This window comes from Numida meleagris, chromosome 3 (assembly GCF_002078875.1).
Source record: "Numida meleagris isolate 19003 breed g44 Domestic line chromosome 3, NumMel1.0, whole genome shotgun sequence".
NCBI lineage: Eukaryota > Metazoa > Chordata > Aves > Galliformes > Numididae > Numida > Numida meleagris.
In genome coordinates, this window is record NC_034411.1 from 38,441,142 (window position 1) to 38,465,862 (window position 24,721).

Below are 24,721 nucleotides of genomic sequence, written 5' to 3' on the forward strand. Positions count from 1 at the left end.
ACCACAAACAGATCTTCAATCATACCAGGGTTGGTGGGTGGGGAAAAAGACTGGGCCATTGTGCAGGTTTAAGAAACCGGGAAAATGGGTGTCACTGACCAGCAATGGCACATTTCTAGGTGTGTCTGTGCCTGCCTCCATGGGCCTACTAGTACTGAAGAACTCAGCAGTTGCGATGTCCCTTGGGACTGGGACGAGGTGGCATTGCTGTCCCTCGAGAAGAGGCTCGGTGTGAATTATATGCCTATAGAAAGTGCTGGGAAGGCAACTCTGCAAAACTGAAACCTTTCTCCTTTGTACTGGGGATCAGGCACATGGCCAGGCAGAAGGTTTGCCTGCAGAGTGTGGGGAACTGAGAAGGATGCTCAGTGCCAGAGTTTCTGCTGAATGGGTCAATAAGCCCACCTCAGGTGAGGTGAGAGTGCCTTTCATGGCCTGCCTGGGAAGCACTGCTGAATGTAATGCAGCACTGACGCTGCCATGAATCGATTTCTCTGAATGCCATGCCAAGCAGATGAGAAGCCTTTGTCAGACAGTTTGGGTCAAGCCTGTCACCTGATCCCTGACCTACAGCCTGTGGGAGCAGAGCACAGTGGATGAAGTCATCAGAAAAGTGCAAAGGTCATGGGTCCTTGTGGGGAGAGATGGTTGTGCAAGGAGAATGGTGTATTCAAAATAAATCATTAAATCAAAGATGCCAGCCCTGACCAGATGTGTCTCTGTGCCTGAGTCTGGTGCTTATGCAGGAGCACAACAGGGCATGGTGTGGCTGGGTGGCTGCAGGAGCTCTCACACCATAGATTTGGAGTGTATGGTCACCACTGGGCATCAGAGAAGAGTTAGTGTGCAGTGCTGTGTGCCTTTGCTCCCCTAACCTGGAGGACAAAAGCCTACAGTGAGAAGGATTTTTCAAAGCAGTGCAGCAGGCAAGCAGAAAAAAGAAGGGGATTGTGGTGTTACAGGTATTCATTGCATGTTAGCAAGGGTAGTTTTCTCCTTTCCCCTTCGGTATCTCCATGTCGATCCCAGGATTTGCGAGATGTTGGATAGGCTGGACGTTCTTGTCTGTGGTTTGGACAAGAGAAAGAACAGGACTGTTCTGGCTGAGAAACTTGGTATATGAATTACACATTGGTGGGCTCCCCAGCGGGGCACCCTGACCACTGCATATACCAAAACAATGTTGGTTGCTTTTTCTGGCATGGCATTTCAGCTCTGTGCCTTAACACATTTATGTGGTAAGTGAGATGGGGGCAGCATTTTGGAAAATAAGAATACAGAGATATGCAGACATCATTACTGTGAGGGTTTGCTTGAAGAGCTGGAAAATTAAATGAGGAGAGTATAATGAGAGTTAAAAGAGTGATTTAGGAGTGTAGGGGCAGCAAGATGCCAAGGCTCTGGGTAGATAAATGGAGCAGTAATTTGGAGTAAATTGCAGCGTAACAGTTCTGTGCACACATGTACTATGGGATTTTAAAAGTCACGCAAGTTTAGTCCCTATAATACTCAAGGCAAAACATGCTGCTGCTGCAGTAGGATTGTGCAGCTCTCACAGGCTCCAGTGCATTTGTAGCTTTTTAAAGCTGGGACAGTTTCAGCTCTTCCACAGGTTAATCTGTTTATGGCTCCTGGATCCTTGTGTGGGAACGGCAGTAATGAAGTGAGGAGCTGAGACGAATCTGGAGAGTGAAAATCCAGAGACGGGAGAGGAGAAGTAGGAGGTGGGAGGTGTCCGTGAGCCTCCAAGGTGGTGGGGAGCAGTTCAGGGCAATGGTGAGAAGCCAAAAGACCCTGGTAAAGCGGTGTAGTCATTTTACACTGAGGCTGGGCAGGGGACCCTCCCTCTCAAGGTCCTCTCCTATACCAGGGGAAGCTGCTGGTCCAGGACACATGACCCCATGGCCTTCAGCAGCCAGGGTTCATTACATCCCAGCACATGCCATACAGCTCAGCTTCCCTCGGGGGGGAGGGGTCTTCTGCACTTAATTTGAAGTTCCTCTTGTCATTTGGAGCACTGTGGGAGCAAAGGAGTTGTAGTGTGTCGAGCCAACGCTGTTTCTTGCTATTAATATCAATGACATTGTAATTTTCATTGCTGTAAAGGTGTCCAGAGCACAGGGCAGACCCTCTTGGAATTATAGGCATTTATTGTTATTTTTTTTAATACTAGGATGAACAAATGGGCTTTCCGGCAAGCAACCTTTGCTTCTGTTGCTATGGTCTGTCCTCGTTGCAGGAACGCACTCGCTTCAGAAAGACTCTGCAGCCCTGTGGAGTGGGAAGGGCTGCTCACCGAAAAGACAAAAAAAAAAAGTAAAAAGCAGCTGCTAGAAGTAAGAGCTAGACTAATGTGGAGATGAAAGCATTTATGCAGAGCAGAGGTGGAGAATGCTGGATCTGTTGAGTGGGTGGAAGTGTCCTAATGAATGAACAGTATGATGCTGGGCTGTCTCGAATAACAAAAAGGGAAGGAGGGCGTTAGGTTTTGATAGTACAGGCTCTGGAAAAAATGAGAAGCTGAGAAGAGAAGGAAATCATGGCTAATTTAAAACCGCCTTGGAGAAGCAGGTGGGAGGAAGACCTTGGACATTTGCTATACTACAATTTGAAAGTAAGGAAATGGAAAAACAAGAGTTGGAAGGCAGAAGAGGGGAGGGCTCTTTTCCCTCTCTCTCATAGTGAACAATGCCAATTCTTATGGAGAACATTAGTGATATTATGAGAAAATGCAGAGCTCCTGGAGTGAACTGTCCTAAGGGATGGGCTGATTTCTTCAGCTCTTTCTGAGGATGAAGCCAGTAGCTCTCCGAAATACAATGATGACATGATGAGTCAGAGACACTTGCACCAAAATATTTACTCTTTGCCTGAATTCTCAAAGCTCTCCTCAAGAAATGAAGGTAACCCTTCTTTGACAGGTTGCCGTTGTGCTATCAGGTGGTGTGTTAGGGGGATAGATAGCAGCCAAAGGAGCTTTATCAGCTCTTCCTGCTGTTACTTGTTTTGGACCATACTCCTATTGACTTGGTTGGGTGTGCTCTGGGTGACTGAGCAGGGAGCTGGGATGCCTCTCCCCAGTGAGCCTGTATTTCCTTGAGCTATATGCTTAGCACGGCAGAGGTGACGGCTCCATTATGCAAGTTGCATGTGAGAGTGGCATTGTGCCCTTCTTGAAAAGTTGCCTGGGCTCATTTCTCACATTTTATACAAAGAGAATGAGAGCCATCCAGAAAAAATAGGCAAAGCAGCCAATACAATCAGTTTCGATATATTATCCTCTTCTGAAAAAACCTGAACATCTCTCCAAAATAATCAAAGCTGGTAAATAACATTTACTCTGTGCAGAGGAAGTGTGGCATGATGGGACTGCAGGCGAGTTCCAAGGAAAACACTTGGAATGGTTTGGCCGGTAACAATGAACTGAACTGAAGGAAATTGGATGGTGAAGTTTCTATAGGCTGCGCTGGTGGGGAGCGGGGTGAGGGACCCGCTGGAGGTGCATGGCTGGCCACAGGGTGTAATGATTGCCTGGGGGAGGGCAGGCACGTGGTGTTTGTGCTGGGCTCGCTGACTCACCCCCTCCCAGACAGCATCATCCAGCCACCAAGTCCAGCTCAGGGCATGCAAGAGGAGCACTGTGACCATGGAGCAGATTCATGATGGTCAATCAGTCAAGGCCAAGTCATTGCAAAGAGGGGAATTTTGATGTTGTGAGTATAAATACATTTCTTGTTTTTCTCCTTGCTGTCTGCTATGCCAAGTATTATCTGCTAGCATGAGACAAATACTCAGTAACACCATTCATGATCCCAACACTAGCACTGAATGAAGATGTAGCACTATATACGTTAACTTTCAAGGTTGGTGTAAAAGGGTGATCTGAGGAAGTTTTCTAAGGTCCCATGTTCTGCCTCTGCCTTTCCCAAGCAGCGTCAATATCTCTGTTCCTAACCAGCCTCTCCCACTTAGCCATCCCATTCTCAAGGGCATATAGATCTTCAGACATCTCCGGATGTCTGCTCAATAGCATTTGCATTTCACAGCCTGGCAGAGGCTGTCCTGGCCCACGGCAGGGTGGCAGGAAGGTAAACAGCCGGCTGGTGCAGGCTGATAGAGGGAGAGGGCTGCTCATGGAGGGCTGTTACATCCCCTGCTGCAATGCTGAAGCTCTGCAGCAGTCACACAGAGAGATGTCACAAGATGTCAGTTGAAAAGAGGATGGTATTTGGCCTGTACACTTTATATTGACTGCACACCTGGTGGCGGCAGGGGAGGGCTTCCACTGTGGCAGACATTTGTACGTGAAAAGAGTTCTAATGAAGCTCTTTAAGCTCACAGTCATTTTCTCATGCTTTTCATGGAGCAGGAGGTGAAAAATGTAGATCTGATTAACATTGCTGGATCTGTTCTGAAAACGACATCTTTGCAATGTGTTCTTGTCCTCACAGGAGGAGACGTTTTAGCTCCTGTTTCCTTTCTCTAACTTTGCACATGAAATACATCTTTCTGTCCTGTAGTCTGTCCGCAGAGGTGTTTGTAATTGATCTCCAGGAGCCCACTGCCACCCCCAGCCTCCAGTAGTGCTGCTCTTGCCTACGGCTGCACATGGGACAGCCCTGCTCCCTGCAGCCGGCCCCACACAGGGCTCAGTGCTGCCTTAGGATGCATGGTGGGGAAGGGGGCACTTGAGATGAGGCGTTTTTCCCCTGGGTTTGCTTCCTTCCACTTGCAGAGAGCCGGCCAAGGACACAGTGCTGAGAAGCAATGGCATTGTGCCGGGGCGAGTGCCCCAGACTTGATGCAGGGGGCAAGATCCTGATGGAGGAGGGAGCAGGATGGGAGGAACAGCCAAAACACCAAATGCCGATGGCCTTATTTTGGTTGATATCCCACTGAAGTCAATGGGATATCACTCCAGGAAAAACCGGATAAGGATCTCGGGATTTGGCAGCAGAGGAGGTTCTGTCTTCTCGCTGTTTACTCCCCTGTCCAAGCCTGCTGTTGGTGACTTCATGATCATTTCCAGAGCCTGCAGTCATGATGTCATACCCGGGGGACTCTGGCTTCAGGTGGGAAATTAGCAGCAGAAGCAGATGAATTCTTTAATAAACAACGTCCCTGTTTTCATGCAAATGTCTCCAGAAATAAAGAATGAGAGGAGTGAGAAAGACAGAAATTTATGGTATAGAAGCTACGCTGTTTGGAAACAGATTTTTTATGAGTTTTCCAAGAGGCGCCAGCTGCTCTTTAATGTTTTCATTTAAGAGTTTTATGTATGAAAGCTCTAGCTTGTGTAAACAGGCTGAAAAAGTTGCAGGGATTGTTGTTAATGGTGGACCTTGCAGGCTGGGGATTTGGCTGAGACGAGACTGCAAGCATTGGTATTTACTCAGAGCAGAGGTTTTAACATGGCTTGGTAACATCCCCCTTGCTCTCATGACCACTCCCAAGGTATCCCATGTCCCTCCATCCTCCAGAGGCCCCAGAGAAGGTGGTGCTTCATCCTTCTGGGCTAAAGGGTTGGCCTTCAGCTGTGAAACTCCATCCCAGCACCTCCTGGGGAGGATCCCTCTCACAAGCAGGCCTGGTGAGGGGCAGCCATGTTGCCCCATCCCTCTGGCCTGTGGAGAAGCTCCCATTGCCCTTGGTGCCCTGCACTGCAGTGCTCTCTGCTTTTGTTGACATCCATCACCCATCCCTATTTATTAATCTGCTATTTTAGGGAGTGCCTATTGTGCACTGCGATTCCGTAATTGCATTATTTGGCTGGAGAGAGCGTTGGGGCCTGTGCCACAAATAGCTTAGTGTGCATTGTGCTGGTGGACTCCCTTTGTTTGGCAGTTAGCTCTCTATGGGTGAAATGCATGGCGCTGTATTTTAAAAAAATAAGAAGTTGCTTAAGCAAGAGTGGCACGCACAAAGCAGGCAGCTGTGCACAGAACATTTCTCAACACAGACCTGAGCAGTGATCCTTGGTGCTGCTGCTCGCCATTTTGCTCTCATGTTTTTATGCAGCATCTTTCTGTTTGCTCATCTACAGGAATACTCTGCCTCTAGACTGTCTGTTTTTGAAAAGGTGACTGCTGATGACAGCTAAGATAACAAGAGGGTGGTATTTTTTTTTTCTTCATGAGCACGCCTCCGGTTCTATTAATAAAATCCTGAATTTGACTAGTCCTTCTGAGAACTCCCGGCCTCTCTCACCCATTCAAAACTGTATTTTTAAGCTGTTGTAGGTGGATTGTCGACAATGGTTGTTATGCAAACTCTGAGCACTGGCTTCAGGAGCTTCTTGGAAACCTGCAATGAGTAATCTTCGTATTTCTGCCAGGTCTACATAGAGGGAGGGTGCAGTTTTGCCACAGGTAGGTTGACAAAGTAAGTGTCAATTCATGACAAACTAACTGCCAAAAATACTCACATTAAACATTGGAAACAGTTAGAGGACGTGGTGAGAAAACATCGCTGACACTGAAGACTGCACTGAGTACAGAGATCCTCACCAGTAAACTGGCATTTGAAACTGTTGGTTTTTTCACTCAGGAAAAATGATCAGATTTTTTGTTCTCTGGTGTTGCTTGTATGTCTTTTTTTTTTTTTTTTAACCACTCATAGCCAGTGGCTGTATTTAAAAGGGTGTGTTTGTTTCTTTTGCTTTTGTGTGAAGTGGGCATTAGTCGCATAAGAGTTTGATGCATATCACAGGGTTGTATGAGTGTGAGATGGTCATCAGTATGGGAGGAGCTTTGGTCAGTACCAAACCAGGTTGTGGGGGCTTCTGAATGAGGAGTTAAGGTAACAGATTCCTGATACCACTGCTGTCCCTGCTACAACAGGGTGGCTCCTGCATGTTGACCAGGCTTCTCCTCCAATGCAGGCATAGCATGCAGACGCATCTCCTGAGCCCCCTTTACTCCAGCAGCAGGAAGTCAGCAACGCTTCCCTCCTCTCTCTGTACAGGGAGGTAAGATCATTTTGGTTTGAGTGATTGCTTGTGAGAGCAGTGCAGCAAAGCTCACAGGCAGCTGACGATTTGTGTGGCGCTGCCAAGTGCCACGTGGGACGTGACGGGGTGATGCTGCATGCCTTCTGTTGCTGTTCTCTATAAAGCACTCTGTGTTGTTGTCAGGTGTCACGCCCAAGTACCCAGAACAAGCCACATCTTTGCATCATATTGGTATTCACAAGCTGGTAATACCCATCAGTCCACCAGCTGGAAAGCCCCATCTCTGCAGAGTGTTGCTTATTACTACACTGTATCTCATAGTTCTTTAGAAGGCAATCCGCCCTGTGAATCTGTTTTCTAATGCCACAAGTCCCTGTGCTCCTGCCAGTCTGCTAGTTCCATCGTTCCTGCCTCCAGTGAGTCAACAGCCATCTGTGCACATGGAAAATCAAATAACTTTTGGGTTAAGAGGACTTTTTGTCATTTATAATGAATCCCTCTACATCACCCTATGTGGTACCTAGTGACATCCAAGATAAAATCAAGAGAAAAGAGTGCAATCTGAAGCCATCCATGGCAGCCTGGTATCCCCTTTCTGTCTCAGCTGCACTTCAGCAGGCTAGTTGAAATGAAGCAGTTTTCTCTGTGCTTCATGCCAAACACTATTCTTACTGAAGCAGAGGGAAGTTTTGTTTTTCCCTAAATAGGAATGATTTGGCCTTTGGTGGTGCTCAACTGGAAAGAATCCAGAGCTCTTCTGATCTTGTCAGAATGGCTGAGATGATCATAAATCAGAAGGGCTGCTCCAGAAATATTTTCCCTGGGCTTGATTCTCCATCCCACCATGCTGGTATAATGAAAAGAAAAAATGAGCCCACCACTGGTGTAATTTTACTGATAACCACTCTCTTTCCAGGCAATTTTTGTGATTAATTTTTCTCACAGTCTGTATTTTTTTTTTGGTCTCATAGGGCTGTTCAGATTTTTCTCCTCTTCTCCCCTTCCATATGGGGAAGAATAAAGTGAAGAAACAACATTTTCAGAGAAGAAAGACTTGGAAAGAGTTTCTGTTTTCTGGGAGTCTGCTACAGCTGTTAATTTGTGGAAAACCTCAGTGGAAAGTAAGCAATATGGCAGCATCGCTTTACACGAGAATTCAGTGATGGCCATGCTCCAAGCCGTGGCTGATTTAGGTTCTTGGCTTGCATAGCCAAAGCTTCATGTAGTGTCATGCTTTTTTATAGATAATGTTGATGCAGCTGTGGAAGGCTCTGATGTTCATTTTTTTTAACATGGAATTGTCGTCATTCAATCAAGCTTAAGTATTGTGGAGCTGCGATGTTGTTTGTCTTTGGTTGTTAGATGTTGGCGGGTGAGTCCGAGACAGGCTGAGATGTTGTTTGGGAAAAAGAAAAGACTCCCGCCCTTCCTCCTCGCCTTCTCCACAGAAATGCACACAGTCCATAACTTCCATCCAAAAATGCAGGAATGCTGAGGAAAATTGGAGCTGGACTCAAACATTGTGGGCTGGCCCCCCCCGCCTGTCCAAAGCATGCACGCTCTTCTCTTCCTGTAGACTTTGTTCCTCTCCAGCATTTGTCATGCATAGTTGGTGGCATATCAAGATTTTGAATACTGTACTGAATGCAACAGCCTCTTTTTTTCTTGGATGGACATTTTGTTTGTGGGGAATACAGCATGGTGCTCAGCTGTCTGGGCAGAAATGAACATTGAATGAAATGAAATTTTCAGCTATGTGACAGCTATTAGATCAGAGATTAGTTTTCCAGTAGAAATGTCCAATTATTTAAACCGCTCCAGTAGATGAAAGAGCTTTTGACAATCTGTTTTGCTGAAAAGCCCTGCAATTCGTTTGGCATAGATTAGATGACCTATTAGAGATGAGAAAAAGGGAAAAGGATTTATAATTAATGTCAGCCCAGCTGTTAACTTGGGGAGTATCGCTGAGTTGTAGCACAAGACATATCCTTCAGCTATTTCTACATTGACGATTCATGTGTATATTGCAGCGTGTGTCAGCAGCCTTCCGTGCAGCTGTGCTTTGTTGCAGGGACTAGAGTTCCCCATTCCTAGGTAGTGCATTAGCATGCACTGCTGCTTCTCCAAGGCTCTGCCTCCTTTTCAAAGGCAGGCTTTTATGAATGGGTAAGCCCCATGTTTTTCCAGTGCTACCTTGTCACACAATGACTGATCCACTCACCTCCTTATCTCTGGGCCATATGACTTACTTTGAGTGTACCTTCCTTGCCAACTTAACTAGGTATCGTGTTTCTTTCCCTGAAGGTGACTTAGGGCAGAATCCTTGAATCCTCCAGGGTTTTCTGGAGCATCTGGAAAGAAGAGGAAAACCAGAGATTGGCCAGAAAGAGGCAGGCAGAGAAAGATGAAAGAATTTGGGGGTGGGAAGCACTTGCTTTTGGAATGATCTTCCTCCTGGCTGGCCTAAGGCAAAGTAATTTACACTTTTCAGCAACATGCAGAATGGCCCAGCCCATGCTCTTATGAGTAAACATTTCAAAGGTGCCTGCAGGGCCCCCTATTTATGTTTTTATAAGCTACTTAGTCTCCCTTTGAGTCTCAGGATATATCCCTACTGCCAATAGTGGAGTTAGCTCAAAGTGCAGTAGTGTCTTTTGGAGACACCTGAGCTAGACTGAAGCAGCTCATCTGCTAGAAGTAGTTTACTCACAGCAGTGCATGTGTCAAAGCACTGTACCTGCCTGCTGCGTTATCTTGTCCTGTGCCAACTCTTGTTTCAAATAAAGGCTTTCACTGCAACTCCACCTTCTCTGCAGCCCGCTGAGCCCACTGAAGCTCAAGGACATAGCACAGTCACGGCAGGGTATGGGGTTCAGGAGCTGGAGCCACTTTGGTACTTTTGAAAACTTTTTATACAGCTGAGCCCACATTCCCTGTTAGCACTGTTAAATGCTTTCCTGTTTTCCTCTTCCCCTTGAACTCACACTGCTGTTCTAACCGAGTATCGTGTTTTGTTTCTAATGACAGAGCAAAGGTGCCAAAATATTTCAGCAGCTCCCCTAGGAACATCTGCAACTTCTTTAGCTATTTTCACAGCTGGCCATAACTTTATGTTATTTTTGAATGCTTGTAGTACCAAATCTGGGATCCTGGAGGAGAACAATGGCTAATTTCCTTGTATCGGAATTTAGAATTTGCAAAAAGATGCACTAGCAACTTTGAGTAAATGCTGAGGAGCAGAGCTATGAGGGATTTCGTCATTTGAAAGGCAGAGTTGCTAAATTCCAAACAGAGCTTAGACTGGTCTTCTGACACAGGGTAAAGCTGGGGTTTGGTAAGGTCAAAACTTACAGAAATTTCAACTGATAGAGCAACAGCTGCTGGAATTCATGCTGCCCATGTAGCCTCCAGTGTGGCTGCTGTCATCTTTGATGGAAATAGGAAGAGTAAATTCTTACAGCTCTAATGTGAGACTGAGTTCTTGGGACCGGAATTAAGCCTGGAAGTTTGAACTTCCACCCAGTAAAATTCCTGTGGACCTTTAATTGCAGCTCTGATTTATTACCTGCTAGTTGTGCTTAGCTGGTCTAAAAGTGAAAACAAACTCAAGGTATTTGATCATTATATTGATCTATCGCTCATAATCTGTGCTGCACCTCTTCACTCCTATACTGGTCTAGCAAAACGTGTAAAAAATATGCTGGAAAGATTCCAGCTTATTTAACCACTAAGAAATGTATTAGAAGCAAAGAAGTCTGAGGCTTATCTCAGTCACAACAACTGCACCCTGACCCCCAGTGAGTAATAGGCTGTGCCGTTTCTTGAGGAGGCAGATCTGCAGCTGTGATATGAACATGTTTGAGAGTAGTGCTTGCAGGCTGAGGAACAGAGAATAGAATCATTAAAGTTGGAAAAGATCTCTAAGATCACCTAGTCAAACCATCAACCCATCCCCACCATGCCCACTAACCATGTCGCTCAGTGCCACATCCACATGTTTCCGGAACACCTCCAGGAATGGTGACTCCACCACCTATCTGGGCAGCCTGTGCCAGTGCCTCACCGCACTTTCTGTGAAGGAATGTTTCCTGATATGCAACCTGAACCTCCCCTGGCACAACTTGAGGCCATTGCCTCTCATCCTATCACTAGTTTCCCCTGACTGATTGCATGCTTCCTCAGGAAGTCTTGTCTCAGCATTGGTGTCTCCTGCCAACAATATGGGCAGGCTGCAAAGAGCCACCATCTGTATCTGCTTTTGGAGAAGTCCTTGGTGGTTCACCTTTTGGGGAAGATGGAGCTGCTGAGTGAAGGATGTGGGTAGTGGAGAACAGTGTTATATGCCTCTTCCTGAAGACAGAAGACACTGCTTCCTGAAGACACTGCTTCCCAAGTGCTGTATCTGTGCATGGCTCCCTGCCAGCATGTTTGTGCACTGATTAGATCTGAATGCGAGGTTTCCCACACTTCAGGGGAAACGGTGAGGTGGAGCAGGGCTCAGGGTTCCTGATGTGCACTATCTCCAGCAGGCTGCTGCTGTGCCCACTGCTGGCAGAAGGCCCCATATCCCTCTCACCTGCACTGCGCCCACAAAGTCACAATTCCTTCAGATTCAGAGAGATTTCTTTCCACATACCTGTGAGTGGCAGGGAAATATGGCTCATCACTTTTTTCCATTCTCATGCCAAATTTGGTGCAATATAAGGCCCTGCCCTGTCAAACCCAGCGGGAGCATAGCCAGCAATTGCAACTCAAGCCGGCACATTGCTGAATGTGACAAAATCCAACAGAAATCTTTAAAGCTCCCAAGATTGCTTCCATTGCTGCAGTTAATTTTTTGTCCATGACTTTTCTACGAAACCAGATACAATTAAAACATGCAATTCAAGAAGCCTTACTGCCTTGACCTAAGTGCTAAGGTATTGCGTGAGCTGCCTGCCAGATACCACAGCCCCCGCTGTTGGAGACAGGTAATTAGGTCACCACTTGTGAACTTTTGACACACGCAGACTTATGGCTTGATAACAAGGATGCCTTCAAGCAAGTCAGGGTAATTCGCATATCATCATGAATCTAAGGAGCACTGAACTCTAAACAGTCATTTAGAAGAAAATGGCTTCAGCCCTTTGCATTTTAATCCTACCTGAAGGCACAGAGCTGTCTAGGGGATGTCTTGCTGGAGATGCCTGAAGGAGCTGAGAGCCGCTGTGCTGTTGCAGTACCACGCGTGGTTGCTTGTTTGGGTCTGCATAGACGTGACTGCAAAGCCTGTTCTGAGAGCCTCCACATGGGCAAATGATGTGCTTTAGCACTTTAGTGCCCCGCCAGGAGACATGAATCGGCAAGCTCTCAGAGGCAATGCAGGACCATGATAGAAGGGCATGGCTAAAAACCAAGCCTGGCACAACCACGGTTCCAAATGTGTGCAGGAGCCTCTATGGGAAGTGGAGAGGTGTCCTAAAAATGTCCTCTATCATTTTCCATAAGTGGAAAATGCAAGGTCTGGTCACCTTACCTCCCCCTCTCCTTGCTTTATTTGAGTATTCTGCATATATTTTCCTTGTCCTGCATCTCAAGACGCTTTCCCATCAGCTCATGCTGTTATGTCACTCTCCAGTGGGTGAACTCAATACGACCAGGAAACACTGAAGGAAAATGAGATGCAGATGTGGTAACTGCATTAATATTCCCCTTCAGTGCAGTTGCTATTGGAGAGCCTCGACTGCTACTTTGACTTTGTTCCTCCGCGGAGCGCACTCACATTAAAACGTCAATCTTATCTGCGTTTCAGTTCAGCATGTCTGCCCCTGTGGAACAGATTGTTCAATGCACTTACATCCTTCCCAGCCTCTCTCCAAGGGGATGACTCAGTCCGTAATGCAGCACATCTGGTTGGGACTACAGAGGACACTGGAACCTAGCAGGGGCTTGGATCTGCCGCTCAGTTATGTCATGTCTGAGCATTGCTTGTTTGTGTATTTTCAGAAAACCCAGATAAAAGAATATGAAAAGAGAAGAGTAAAAAGGGTTTTGTCCATAAATTACTAGTGACCTCAAAGCTCCCATGCTGGAAAAATTGCTATGTGATGCAATGCCAGTAAAATGGAAGCAACTGTAACTTCACAGAAAAAGCAGTGATATTTCTGATTAATTGCTGTGCTTTTTGAGGTTTCAGTAAAAATGGCTGCTGATTATTTCTGAAACTTACGATGACTGTCTTAGTGCATAACCCCTTCTTAACATCAATTTGGCAAACAGAAAAGGAAATATATCATACGATATTCCACTTGTAGGGCCAAGTTCTGTCATTTATCTGCTTGCAAAGCCGCTGTTGACTGCCTTGGGATTTCTCCTTGCAGAATGATGGTAGGACACGATCCAGACCCAATATAAATGTAACATATGAACCAGTATATCTTCAGATGGAGAAAACGTGTGTGGAATTTCCCTGTGCTGTCATGTGTATGCTTTATAGGGCAACTACATCCACAGTTATTGAAAAGAAGCACAGATGTCTGTGGTTAGACATCAGTGACTTGTGGGAGGGAAAAGAGGGAAACTGGAAGACTTAGAATTTGTGCTTGATTGGTTTACTGAGAAATACGGGGCAAGAGAAAGGAAAACAGTGCAGAATAGGAGGGGAAATTGGTATTGCTGGCAACACTGATGAAATATCATGTCCTTGCCAGGAGAGTATAAATTATGGGTTTCCTGATAGAAAACGTTGATGAGGCTAATAGGGGGGGAGTCTGAGGAAAATGCGTGCATGTGGAAACTGATTTTTATTTTGGCGATGACTGAAAATAACCATGAAGCCTGGAGCTTGTAAACCTAGGAATTCTGAAATTAATAACTTTAAGAGTTAACAGTTGTAGAGTGACAGCCCCATGAGGACCATTTGATTTTCAGATCTTGAGTATCCTTGCCTATTTTAAGCCCTCAGACTCACTGCTGGCCATATAACATCTTGTGAGGCAGTGGTTATCTGAGATAGCAGCCTTCATTTAAGCAGCAATCATGGTGGCTGCAGGAAGTGCTGGTGGTAGTGGAATGTTTGGTTACTGGCTCTGCTTTGGGTAGGTTTTGTATTGCACACATCTCTGCACTACCTAATTTATGCCTTCCTTAGGTGTGCTGTGTGCCACCTCTGTTTGTCCTGCACTATCTTTTTTTCTGATGCTCTCTCTGCAAGAAGAAATGTATACAATATAGTACTGTGTTTCTGTAGAGTTTCCTGCTTAAGTCTATACCGTGGGACACTCTGAAGCTCTGGAGGTTGCTTGTTGAAACCTCTGCTCAGAGCAAAGCTAGCTTCACAGTGAGACTAGAATATTCAGGGCCTTGCTCAGGCACATTCTGAATATCTCCAAGGATGAAGATTTCAAAGTTCCCTTGGGCTGTAGGCCTGCTCCATCAAGTAGGATGATCTTTCTTTGTAACATTCAGTGTTTGGTGCTGATCCAGATTTTAGGCCTTTACAACAGAGGATGCTATTTATTGCCTTTGGGGCAGGCTTGGGCTGCTTGAGTAGAAGCAGATGAAGGAAGGTTTTCTTGGCCTGACAGCAAACCTCAGTGTCAGCCCCAAGAAACTTGATCTAAAGAGGTTTCCACAAAGGCGAGCCTCAGGCTACCTGGCAGAGAGAAAGAGGCTCCTGTGGGGAATGGTTCAGAGCACCTCTGTGAAGCTCCTCATTTGAAATCCCCTCAAGAAACACTGGTCTATCTTCACTGATAACAGAAGACTCATAGGAAGATTAGCTTCTCATCTGCTTCCTCTGTGCGTGAACCACTAAGCCGCCTACAATTTAGCCTGAAATTTGCACTCTTTTTTTGTCATCTGGACAGAAAACTATGGGATCTGGAAGGGCAATAGGGGGAAAGGTGCCTTTTAAGAGCAATAATTCAACAGCTTTGGTTTGTATACAGTACTGACACTGCTGATGAGTCACCAAACCTTCAGCTGCTTGTACTGTGCTTGGGTTATGACTGCCCTTTAACAGACTCTGGAATTTGTTGAGAAAGAGTAGTATTTGTGATCAGCCACCATTTTTCATTGCCTGGGAGCTGAAAAGTCTCTCTCTTATAAAAAATCTCCCCATCAAAATTGCAAACCAAATCTGCTGCCTTTGCACTTGGTAGCTCTCCTCTTCAAATACAAATGTGTTGGTGCCAAGATCCAAAACACTCCACAAAATGCTTTCACTGCGTCAAAGGAAAAACAGGCTGGGGGTCGACGGGGTAGCAGAGGAAACAGATTCTTGGTAGGAAGGCTCCTAAGACTCCTTCCTCAACACCAGAAGCTGTTGTGTGAACAGATGAACAGCAAAAATAGCAGGTGGGGAAAGACAGATATTTAATGACTGTTCAGACCAAGCACGACCCCACAATTACTTCACTGCACCATAAAAAATAAAAATAAAAAAAAAAGCAACAGAAGTTCACCCAGGGCTTTCCTGTAGCACGCAAGCACTATATTCTGCTCAAAGATGCTGCAGTGTCACTGGCCGAGGAGTTGAGTGGTGCGTGGGTCCCAATGGCGTGCTGCCCATGTACAGCTCAGGCCCTCTCAAGCCCGGTTCCTGGCTGAGAGGGTGCAGCAGAGGTGCAGCAGGGTGGCAGGTGAATCACTTTCAGTTTGCCAATGCAGCAGTGTCCCCCAGTACAGCTCTCCCCTTCCACTGCACTGCTAGCCTGGCTTCCAAAGAGAACAAGGCTTGCGGGGTCTTGTTTTGCATGTGTGTTGAAGAAAGTCCCTGACAAACTTCTTTCAGCTGTTGGCAGATTTCAGTCAAATTTGTTAGCAGGGTGGAGATCTCAGCAACTTTATGTTCTTACAAGTTCTGTGAAAATAAACAGCCAGGTAAAGAGGAGACAAGTCTTCATTGATATTCCTACTGTGGGAAAAGCCAAAGAAGGAGCTTGTATCTCACTGCGCATCTGGACGGGAGACACAAAGCTCCAGGGTTTTCCCTGGCTGTGGAGTTATTTGTTTATTTCCCCAGCCCAAGCCAAGGCAAAGCCCCTCGCAGTGAGACAAGGAGCTCAGGGCTTCACATCTGCGCTAAAGGTGGCTGTGCTGTCAGTGCAGTATTTAGAGCTTGGCCCACAGACTGCCTTCTCACTCGGCCCCTTTGGATTTCTTCACTGTCCACTGTGGCAAGGGCCTGTTCTTGAAGTGTGTGCATGTCTCCCTTCTGGCTTCTGGCAAATGAGGTTTTTTTTTTTTTTTTTTTAAACAGAGCACAAATGATTACCCAGAGTCAACTGTCTCTGGCCTCCTGTCTGCAGAATCTCTTTTATGAAGTAAATGTTTATGCTTTCAGACTCCCTCTAGGCCTGTATAATCATTCAGCACATGGCTGCAGGATAAATCTGTTCTTGCAGTTAGCAAAGGAGTAAATGCATTCTCCAAAATCCTCAACAAAACCACGAGAATTGGAGGGACACCAAACCAGAACATTATTTTCATTTAGGCTGTTGAAGCTGCTGGGAAACTGGATATTTTGCAGAGGAATTGGCTTTTTTTCCCCCTTCATTGCTTTTTTTCCTTGAAGTCTGCAGCAGTGGAATGAGTGAATTATTTCCTGGGGCAGCTGCTGTGTAACATCCAATGCTTTATTCTTTGAGCTTGCAAAAATAAGCGCATCAAGAAGAAGAAGAAAGTGGCAAGTTGCTTGGGGTTCCAGAGGAGCAGGCGGCTCTGGAGATTTCGTGTTTATTTTTGTGGCATGCGCTAGATATGTCCATTTTCCCTTTCAGCTTCTGCAGGCACCACCTGCCCCTTGTTCTTCTTCAAAAAATAGATGAAGTAAGTCTGAGACACAGGGCCTCGAGGGAGTGCCTGGAGAAGGAGCAGAATAGAAAGCAGGAGGAAAAGAGAGATCCTCACATCTCTTCAAGGGATGGAGATGATAGATTAAAAAAGCCTTACGTGTCTGAGCAGTTGGTGAAAACTGTCATCTGTTGCGCGTTGCTTGTGACATATATCTCCATAGGCAGTTTTCCATCCGCGAGTTACAAAAACAGGCGAGTTATAAATGCCTGACCTCCATCCCTCCTGCAGACCCTTTTTGGCTGTGGGGTCAGCTGGCAGGCCTTCCGCCCCAAATCTTGCAAAGCGTCACGATCCTGAAGCAATGGCCAAACCTTAAGCAATCAGTTGGCTTTGGAAAACAGAATGACCTTGTTCATCTCACAGAATCCCAGATGCAAGCTGCTGGAGGAAAAATTCATAGTCCCTTCCTACTGAAAATGGAGCAGGCACCAGTTACATGGTGTCTGAAGCCTGGAGGTTCACCATGATGGAGAAGTCTCACTCTCGCATTTAAAAGCAGCACAGGAGAGGGTGAAGGGGAACGTGCAGACAGTGGACTCGGGATATCAGCATTAGGATATGGAGAAAAGGAAGCTGAAGGCTATGTGACCTGTGCCTCCCCAGCTCTGCAGCATTCTGAAGTCAGCATGGCATAAGCGAGGGCTTCCTTTTGTCCCAGGTATGCTTCTCCACAGCTTTCTTATAAATAGTATCACAACATTCTTAATCTAATAAGTAGCAAAGGAGAGAGCAAAGCATTGCTTTGGGCTCAAGGTCTTCTTTAACAAACTTGCAATGATGAGGCACCTGGCTAATTTCTGTAGGGTTAAATTGCAGTGTGTCTCCCCTGGAGGGCTTCCCCTGCAGATGGAGAAAGGCTTTGATGTCTGCTTCCCAGGACCCCCTCCCTGCCCACTTTCCTTCACTGTTGGTTTTACTGCTCTGCTTCTCTGCTCCTGGGGGCTGCCCTCGACCAGCATCATCAGAGTCCTGTGCCACGGTGCAGCATGCCCTGTGCCTCATCCCCTCCCTCCTCACATGCAGTATCAGCTGAGGCAGTGCTGTGTAACTTGTGGAAGTCCATGTGGCTATGCTGATTCACACTGTCTGAGGATGTGGCCAGTCCTCTCAGTCTAACTAGTTTCTGGATCAGTGTTATCTTAGGGACTTTGGACACCCACGAGCAGCAGGAAGCTGTGTGCTGCAGCTGATTGCACTTCAAAGGAGCATTCACAGTCCATGTTTCCTTGCTCTTGGAATGTTAGAGTGATCTACACTATTTCAGACAAAAAAAATAGTTATCTCCTGCTTCATCTTAGAGATGCATGTGGCAGAACACATGCTTGCAGCTATCTTTGGGGGTAGAGGGAACCAAATATTTGTGGATGACTTTAATCTGTCCTGTGCTTGTTTAAAGGCTCTGATACACCATGAAATCATGGAGACCTTCTTGAATATAAAGATGACTGCTACCGAAATCTTGTGATGTAAACCCAGTGTAGAGGCCCCATCAGTCTGGGGGACATCAGGGTGTGCATTACACTGCAATTCCTGTGGTGTGTGATGTATGACCCCTGCTTAATCTTTCTGCTCTTCTTCCCATCTGTGAAATTAGACATCTGTTTGACTTTGGAAAAGTCTTTGAGATATGTGGAGGAGCAGTGCTTTCTTCACTGGTAACTATTTCTGTTTCTGGATAATTATCAAAGAATCACAGAATACCTTGGGTTGGAAGGGACCCCAAAGATAATCCAGTTCCAACCTTCCTACCACAGGCAGGGTTGCCAACCACTAAATCAGTCACTAGATCAGGTTGCTCAGGACCCTGTCCAACCTGACCTTGAACATCTCCAGGGATGGGGCAAACTTCTGAGTTTACAGGTGTTAAGTGGTATTTAGTATTCATTATTATCCCATTGATCTGTGGAGGTTGGGAAATGTGAGAGGAATATCATTTGTGGCACAGGCAATCCTGTGTATTGCCTTCTGAGGTCCTTTCTAAGAGCACATTAAGAAAACGTACAGACAGAAACTTCCTGGCCAGTATATTTGCTTTGTTTTGAAGAAGAAAATGTGGAAATGAAAAATGCAATGAAATCAATAAATTGGTATCATATTAATAAGTAATCACTTCACCCACAGAATGAAGGTTTAGACAACTATTAAACAGGAAAGAAGACTGCCTGGGAAGGAAATCAGTGCTGAGACTGAGTGTCACCAGATTAGAAGTGCCATTATCTTTCGGACAAACATGCATAGTCCAAAGTGCTTTCACTTCCAGTAATGCTAGAACAACTGCTGGGGGTGCTGCTTTCACAAGCTGTACAAAAGGACAATTTATTATACTATGGGAAGGATATGCAATGAGACATAGACCTGTCTTAAATTAAGAATGTAAGAATTCTTAAATTAATATTTTCAGTCCTGAGGTGGGTGGACTTCAGAAAGACAAACTTCTGTGCGAAGACCCGACAGGCCATGCAGAGGATACAGAATGTCCTCACCAGATCCTCTGAAAACCTCATCAGTCACTGACTGCCACTGTCCTTTTATCTCCTTTGTAAATGGGATAAACTATGCTGGAGCAGACTTTAGTCTGTGTGCTGAAAGCAGGATCCAGCATTGACCATCACAAGGAAACAATCACAATGACATCACAAGGGACAATTTCAGTGATGGCTCTTTCAGTGAACAGGAAGTGAAATAATAAAAAGAGCTAGAGTGGCAGGGGAAAAACAAAGCTTTACCAAGAACACTGCCATTGAGTTGCATCGGCAGCTATCTCAGGGGCTGTTTGGGGATGACGTCCCCTGATTTGGCATCCTGGGCTGGTGGGCTTCCAGCTGCAGTCTGAGCCCTTCCTTGCTGCTCAGCTGTCCTCCACAGGCACTGCTGCTGTTCCCGGGACCTAGCATCGCCCCGATGCACCGGATGCTGAGAGTCCCATCCTAAATCAGTCTTCGAAACAAAGCCCGTGTGCCAGAGACCCCAGTGCATTCACTGAAAGTAATAGTTTTCAAATGCTTCCATAAAGTGTCACAGCTGGAGTTCGAAAAGGCATTTTATGGCTTAGTGTTTTGCTTTACAAGAAAAGAGCAGGAACAAATAGATGCTGTGTGTGGATGTGTTTATAAGAGTGGGGGGATCTGGGTGCGTAGATTGCAATGCTGTGTGGAAGTGTGTGAAGCAAACCAAGTACGTCCTTGGGAATTAAAGTAAAAATAACCCGTGACCTTTCTCTAATGAGCTGTGTGAAAGGTTGGTAGTGACGGCCAGTAGACTGTGCTTGTCATAACAGCATTTTGCAGGCTGCTTCGCAGCGGGGCTCACAGCAGGAGCTCCGCAGACTTGATTTCTCCATCCATTTCTAGCACAGCATTAATTCTGTGCTGAGTCCTTTAACCACACCCATCAGCCTAGCTACAGATTGCTTACTATGATATCTCAGTGCTCATGGCATCCCCAGACTCATTTTCTCTCCGTATGTAGCGTGGCTCATCTGATTTCTGTGCCTTCCTTTGTCTTTCCCATGATTAACTTGAGAGGTAACCTAAGTTCCAGGGCCATGCACAAAGAGTTACAAGCCGTCACAAGCTTTCTGTGCGTGCAGCAGGATGCTGAGCAATGTCAGAGGGTTTGCAGGCTGTAGGGTCAGGAAATGCTGTATGACTGTCCAATAACTCCCCCCAGTAAGCAGTGCTGCAAAGGCTCTATCTCAGAGGCAGCTGCCTTCTCCTGGTGTGTCTCATATAGGTTAGTGATGAGTATTTGACCCACTTCTAAATGTCAGGCAAATCACCTTCAATATCTCAGATCGGTGTGAGTGAATAAAATCCATGCAGTCCTTATGAAGCTAACATTCTGGCACACCATCACTAATAACAGACTTTTACCCAAACTGCCAGTGCCTACTTGATTTTCATTCTTGGCAATCGTTTTTTCCTCTCATCTCTCCACAGCAGCAGTATTTCGTAACTATGAGAACTGCAATGACCATGGGGCCTCTGGCTTTAAAGGAAGTCCTTTCCTCAGTGGGGAAATGCCCTCCAGTTCCACAAAAAGCATGTATGTCCAACTGAAAAGGAAAACACCCGTCAAAGCTTCCTGTAGAAATTTGGGGACTTGTGTTCCCTTTCTTTGTGTGTGTTTCTTTTTAAAGAATCTTAGCACAGAGAGGAATGGCCAGAGCAAGGGGTTTTCGTTGTTTGCTCAATGTGCCTGTGGGAGAGTGCGTGATGGGGAAGGAAGAGCTGTTCCTGTGCTGGAGCTGTGCGTGATGTTGACTCGAGGCCTTGGAGCTGGGCCTTGTGCTTGTGAATGGTGGAGAGGGGAATGACCACTTCAGCATCTCTAGCAACAGCAGCGGTTCTGCTGAAGGTATTGGTAATCAGCTGGTTTTAAGTAACATTAGCAAATCAGCTTGTCAGAGGAAGGACATCTTTTCTGCTCTCTAAGGGGCTGTGATCTGCTCTTGAGCCCCTCTGTGTGCTTCTGAATGATTATTAAGTGCATTTCTGTCAACAAAGCCCAAAACTCTCCAATTCAGAGGGCAGCTTCATCTTCTGCCAGACTGTCAGGTGATTCAGAGTATCCATCCTCCCCATGCAGGCTATGCATTGACCGTGGGGCTGTGTCACTTCCCCGTTCCCATAGCCACGTGCCTTGTCTCTCCTGGGGCCCTGGGTTAGTGAGGAGCAAGTCTCTGCCTGGAAAGACCCAGAGAGGCTGGCTCCCAGTGCCTTCCTGGGGTGCTCAGGTCCAGCCTCGCTGCTGGTCAGACTGCAGCATGCTGTGTCAAACACAGGAATGCACCTGATAAAGCAGAACTTATTAGAAAATCAAAGCGAATGCAGACAGCAAGCGTAGCTTGCCCGAAGTTTTCTGAAACTAAGCCCAGTCTTTAGTGTGGGAGCCTGCCTGTTGCCTTCAGAAGTGTTTCAGACCTCAAGTTTCCAGGCTGTCTGCAGTTTGGTGCATGCTACCACTGAAACCCACCTCCTTCACGTTCACTTTGAGCTCGCACTATGAACAGCCATTAGCCAACATGACCAAGCTGTTCCCGCTCAGCTGAATCATAGCATTTCAGCCTTTGAGCCGGGACCATGTCTAGACAGTCAATTACTCTCTACACTCCTGTCTCTTAAGAAACTTCAGTGCAAGTGTCTTCTTTGACCTTGCATGTATAATTATTTATCTTCCCTATAAATAATGGATTTCTTTGTTGCTGGTTGGTGCTGATTCATTAATATTTTGTTTCCTCCGTGTGTTCAAACATCTTTCCAATATCCTCTCATGCAAAAGCCTTATTCCTTTGCATGCTTGCTAGCTCTTTTCCCTCAGCTGATATTTCCAAATTTGCTATAATTCCATTCATTTTAACTGTAGATCCTCTGCTGGCAATATCCGGGCTATCATGTCGCCTCAGCTTAACCTTTGCTCATGAAGAATGGGATGATTTACAGAGTTTCCCCCTGCTCATCCTCAGAGAATCTCCTCTTCATGTCTGTCACCTTCATATCAAGTCCGTGAATCTCAGTTTTGCCATTTTATGTAAGGGAAAAGGGAAAACATTGCACAGAACTGCAGGGTGGGACCAAACCCTGGGGGTGAGCACGCTTGTGTGTCTGGGGCAGGATCAGCATCCCATGGAGCTCAGTGAAGCTCATAGAGGCCCCCTCGGGCACTTCTCTAATTGAGGCGCTTAGTGTACATAATTAGCAAGGGCGTTAATCGTCCGTATTTAAGATCTCATCTTTCTCACACTGCAAATTGATTGGTGCAGAGAAGAAAAAGCAGAGGAACTGTCAGTCTCTCTCTGCAGACAGCTCACTGCACTTGAGGAAATAGTGTTTGAAAAGTGCAGTAAATTTGCTGCGATCTGCCCGATGGCACTATAGTGAAGGCAGAGCGTGAGACTGATAGCAGCCAGCAGCCTTTTGCAGGCAGGACAGGAATTCTTAGGAATCACTATGGGCTCATCCCACACAGCATTTCCCCCAGACAAAGCTGCCCACAGACTGAGGTCACGTTGGTTATGCCCTGACCACAGACCCCATGGAGGACCTGAGCATGGCACACACCCAGGGCCCACAGAACACCATTTGGGGCAGCCCAGGCTCCCCATCCTCCCTGCCTTGTGCCTGAGAAATTGTCCCTCTAGACTCCGTGTGGTCTTGAGGTTAAGGGCCAGCACCATAGCACTGGGTGAAGAAGCCAGCATTGGGTTGAAGATGTTGAGGTTCAGGTCTCACCAGCCCGGCATGCTACACAGCTCTTCACTGCAGGGTATGCAATGCAGTCCAACCCCTACAGCTACTCACACCTGCTCACGCCCTCCCTGCACCGTATAAACCAGGAAATTGTCTCTTTGTGGCTGTTTGCAGCCATGCCAAGGTGTTTTCCCATTGATGGAGTATTGCAAAATCACACAGAGTTGTGCTGTTGCCCTGGGAGCTAAAAGAAGCTAAATTTTTTTCTTCACTTCACTGGGATCAGCGGGAGATCAACACTCAGAGCACCAGGGATGGCAGCCGTGTGATGCCAGTGAGTTGAGGCAAATCTTGAGCAGCCCCTTTGGCAGGTTTTCCAGCAGCAGGCTGCCCTCCCCACCTTGCCCTGCAGCCTCGTCACATGCACAGCCTGCTTCTACCGTTGGCAGACATACTGTGATGGGGAACAGAACGCAGTAAATGAGCTGCTCAGGTGCACAGTGTCCAGGGCACGCACCATGGGTTCAACGTGGGGCATGAGAGAAGGACTGTATGTGCATCCTGCTGCCAGCCGGTCTGCCTGCTGCCTTGGGAAATTGTCTTCATACTGTGTCTGCAGCTGGATGGCTGAAATGCTGATGTTTGCATTGCAGATTTCAATTTCCTCAGATTTCAGGTATTTTGGATCTGTGGTTTGGCCTCTTGATCAGAGGCAGGGACCTGGATTCATCCAGCACATTGGCACAGTTTAGAATATGGCATGCCTAGATTTCAAGAGCAGTTTGTTCCATGAATTACAGAATTTTAAAAGCCGGATTTGCTACAGATTTGTGTCCTGTATCTTCTACAACCACACTGAAGCAACCCCAGTTCCTCCATGATATTCCCTATGGCGTCCTCCACCACTCTGCAACTTCAGCTCCTTTCCTGGTCCCCACTTCCATCTGACCTTCAGTCATCTTCACCCTCTTTACTACTCACTTCTTTTCCACACTTCCATTTCCTCCATCCCAGCTTCCCCTGGTACCTCCAGGACCCGCTGCCTTGGGAAATCAGACTGCAGAATAAAAGCACAGAGAATCATTTTAGCTGGATCAAAATAGTATTTTTACAGTTGGCAGAATGGGTTTGACTGGAAACTAAGCACACTTCAGAAGTCTTTGCAAGGCTGAGCGCTGCCCAGAACCAGTGCTGCATTGCTGCAGTGGGTGCAGAGCATCCTCTGCCTTGATGGAGCTCCCATCAAACTAGTCTAAAACCCCACTGCAGTTTTGGAGGGTACTCCTGCCTCCTCCCCAGTTCACGTGCCTCCGTGCACTGTGTCAGCACCTCTGCATATTGGAGCAGCTCACTGGTCCAGATGGAAATGCATGACTTCATGTGGCAGGGCTCAGTCTTAGAGGGCCCACGAGTACAGGCAATCCAGCCCACAGCTTCATGAGCCTTTGTTCTGACACCAGGGAGGTGACAGGAAAGGGAACGACAAGCACTGAGTATGGTAGGCTGACATGAGCTCCATGCTGCTGGGAAGAGGAGGAGGAAGAAGAGGAGAGACTATCCATTTTGGGGCTAGTGCAACGGTTATTTTCAGTTAGCATAAACTCTCACCCCACAGCATATGGGGGGGCCACTGCGCTGTAAATAAGCTCTGTGGTTTCAGACCCACACAGTGCCAGGAGACATCAGCCCTACTCTGTCAATGCTTGAGTTTGCTCCAGCGCAGATTTCATCAGTGCCACTGGATACC

At 46.6% G+C, this 24,721-nt stretch overlaps 1 long non-coding RNA gene across 1 annotated transcript; it reads left to right on the forward strand.

The window, feature by feature from the left end:
• Window positions 6,044-10,937, forward strand: LOC110397094. Its single transcript, XR_002437537.1, has 3 exons — window positions 6,044-6,368; window positions 6,881-6,967; window positions 7,921-10,937. It is a non-coding gene; the product is annotated as an uncharacterized LOC110397094 (long non-coding RNA).